Genomic DNA, 3,675 nt, shown 5'->3' with positions numbered 1-3,675 from the left:
AGTGCCACCTACTGAAGCAAATTTCCTGGGATCTCTCCAATGGCTAGTCTCTCAGGTTTAGAATTGTCCTAACATGTGTACTATGAGAAACTATGGGATTGCTGCACCATGCATGAAATACCTATTTTTGCTTCCAACTTCAGCCACTTTATTTTAATGAACTAGCAGTCACACCTATAAATTAACTATTTCCCTCACAAACTTTTCATTTGTTTTAAAAAGTAGTATGCAAGTTAAACAAACTTAATTGTCTTATGAAGGAAATTTCTAAAATGAATGTTTCTATTTATTATGAAAGAGACCACAAGGAGGAGCTAGCATGTAACTTCTTATGGGGCAGGAGAGTTGAGGTTTCATAATTAATTGAACCCTTTTATTTCTAGCTAACTCAGGAAAAAGCATAAATATGCCACTTGGAATTTATAAAGCTTAAGACATGTTTCTCATTTTGCACAGCAATCCAACTCCTTTTTAACATATGCTAATATATTTATCATTAGATATAATGTGACAGATTCACTTTTGCTCTGACAATTTCTGTTTTTATAAGTTCTCTCTCTCTCTGAAGTAAAAGTTTGCACACAAGTATACAAACACACAATTTATTTAAACCACACCAAGTATCCTTCAATTGTCAAAACCAAGATATGCAAATCTTAAATTAACTTTGAAATATGCCTCAATACTTTAAAATAATTGTCTTGAAATAGGTCACTGTTCCACTTAGAAATTTAGTTCATTTATTCTGTGAGTTGCAGATTAATAGAAGTTGCCTGTTTTTGTAGGGTTAATCCTGTAACCTTATTTTTGACTGTTCTTTGGGAACACACACCCTATGCATGGAAGGAGAGCACATACATATGTATATGTTATCAAATTGTGACATAACACATACATAAATATAGAAAAATTAAAATGTATTATTTCTTGACAAATATTTTCTAATAGCAAGATTTAATAATTTAAATACGATTAGTAAAATAATATTCTATTAAAATAGTGATTATTTTTGGAGATATTTTACACTTTTTCTATTTTGCTATAATGTAGGAGTTCTCAAAAACCTTTAAATTTATAAACATTTCCCCTGGAGCTTAACATGTTCATTAATTTGTGTTGCTTTATTAAATTCATTTTTATCATAAAGACGAAATACATGTTTTAGTAATTATCCAATTAGAAGTGTGAATTTGTTATTTGTTATAAAGGACATTTTTGATTTCACGTCAGCAAGTAGCCAGTAGCGGTGTGTTAGAGGTGAGCCACTGAAACCTGTAAAAGACAATGAAAACTAGAAGAACTAGCTGTGAATGAAATCCTATCATACACTCGAGGATTTAAATATAATGTGGAAACTTTTGGTACTTATTATATTTAAAACAGTTTAGTTAATAAATTTATCTTTAAAAATTCTCTGTTAAAGATATGAAACCATGTAGTAAAATAATGGTAAAAATGATGGGAAAGGAAAGAATGAAGAATTTTCCATTCATAGAAACAGTGGCTGCGTTTAAATAGCATCAAAAATCTCTTAAGAACTGCATTTGATTCAACTCAAGAACATGGCAAGCAGGACAAGTTTTAGAAGAATATTATAACTGCTGCCATTACAGCTCTAAGCAGAAACTCTCTGAACTATAACTGCAGCTAGTGAGTATGAATTTTACATAATCTCTCAGAGACTAAGCTAAATAACTTCAAAAACATAAGAATCCATTTAAAAGGCATCTTTAAGATTACTCCTTAATAATATTAGTTCAATTATTAATTAAATGTAGCAATGTTAATCAGTCTTTATCAGCCTAAAAACATAGGCATTAATACTTCTGTTTGAAACTATTTCAATATACTAATTTATTTTAAAACTCACTTAGACAGCATAATATTTTATTAATTAAAAATTTTAGGTTCATAGAAGTCTTTCCAAGTAAATTTTCTCAATGAGTGTGCACACTTACATATCTTTATTAAATCATACAAGATCTTTAGCTATTCAATATATGTGTAAATAAAAAGGAATATCGTACTTTGATTTTTATCTTAAGATTATCACTTATGATAATAAATCATGATTATGAACTAGTTTCTTCTTGAGAACTGTGAGTTTGTAGGTATCATTAGCTATGAAAAGCACTACATTCTTCTATATTCCTTAACTGTATCTTATATGTCCATAGCCTATTTACTACAGTACAAAAACCAATAGGATTTTTGAACTGTTTGACCATATTTACATCAGTTCTGTTTTGAAAAAATGACCTCAATACTTTATGAATAGTCTAAAAGAAAATCCCCAATAACTATGTTGTAAACAGAAAAAAATATATTTGGTGAAAAGAGGTAGAACTTATGAGATGGCTAGAAATTAGCACTGATTATAATTTTTAAAATTGTGTCTGGTTAAAGGGAAGCCAAAGAATTAGAAGTACTAGTTGATTCCCTTTCCTTTAAAAATAAAATAAGGATGAGACATAATGATAAAAATGAATTATTTTGGGTATATGTTAGTCTTTAACAACAGAACTCAATACTACAAATTACATAAAATATAAGTCAGTTATCTGCTGCAGTTCTATTTTACTCCTTTGGCAGAAGCCCTGTGGTATGCAACATTAGCGTGGTAGTTCTCTTTCTATACACTAGGGGGAGGTGTGACATAATTACTCTGGAAGGGTGCGGGCAGATTCATGTCTAGGAGGATGTTTCCTATCACTGGTCTCAGAAACCTTGTCTATCACCTTATTTGCACAAGAGAACATATAATCAAGGCTAATCAATAAACCACACTATCCTTTCCTTGGAATTTTTTTCGTTCTCTTGTTCTTGCTTTCTCATAAACCTCATGTAAGCATATTTTATGACTTTCCTTGAATTAGTATGCAATGCAAAAAAGCCATAGGTTTGTTGTATTAAAAAAGTAGTGATTAATAAGTGAGTGTATAATCACTACTCTTTACTTAAGTTAGCTGCAACTTTTAAAGCTTCAAAGCCTCACCTTTCAAGGTGTATAAGTTGGGACAGAGGCACCAACATCAAAGAGATGTTAAGATCAGGTTTCACAGGGCAGCATGGTTAAACACCCACTGAGCACAACACAACCCAGATTTCTACAAAGCTTTAGCTCCCTTGGTTAGCAAAGATAGAGGCATGGCAAACTACTTATTAGAGAAAATACAAAGCCATTTTAGGATTTGGAGGTCTGGCTGTTAAAAGCTCCTCCTTAAAAATTTCAATGGTTAAAAATAGTCTCTTAAGAGAATGGTGAATTTTGGATCCATATCTGACTGCAAATTCATACTGTAGGTTTATATCATTGAATTCACTGGGAAATAAATAACTTAAAAAAAAAAACCTGAATGTTCAAGCAATTACCCCAACAATAATCATCAGAACTTTCTTGTAAGTCTGGATTTGATTTTCTTTGAATCTTGAATGATTCATGTTGCAGACTTGTACTTTAGTCATTCACAATTTATAAATGGCAACTTAACTTTAGTATTTATGAATTGTGATCAATACTATAGCAATCAAAACACTCACCTTTTCTATTTCAATACTTCAATTTCTTTCTTCTTCTTAACTCTTTCCAAGAACTGCTGGGTCACTAGCAAACCAGTCCTCACTAGTGCATGTTTGCGATAATAGTCTGGGAAGAAAGAATCTCTGAGATTAGGT

The sequence above is a fragment of the Myotis davidii genome, unplaced genomic scaffold (assembly GCF_000327345.1).
Source record: "Myotis davidii unplaced genomic scaffold, ASM32734v1 scaffold488, whole genome shotgun sequence".
NCBI classification, from domain to species: Eukaryota; Metazoa; Chordata; class Mammalia; order Chiroptera; family Vespertilionidae; genus Myotis; species Myotis davidii.
This window is presented reverse-complemented; position numbering follows the sequence as displayed.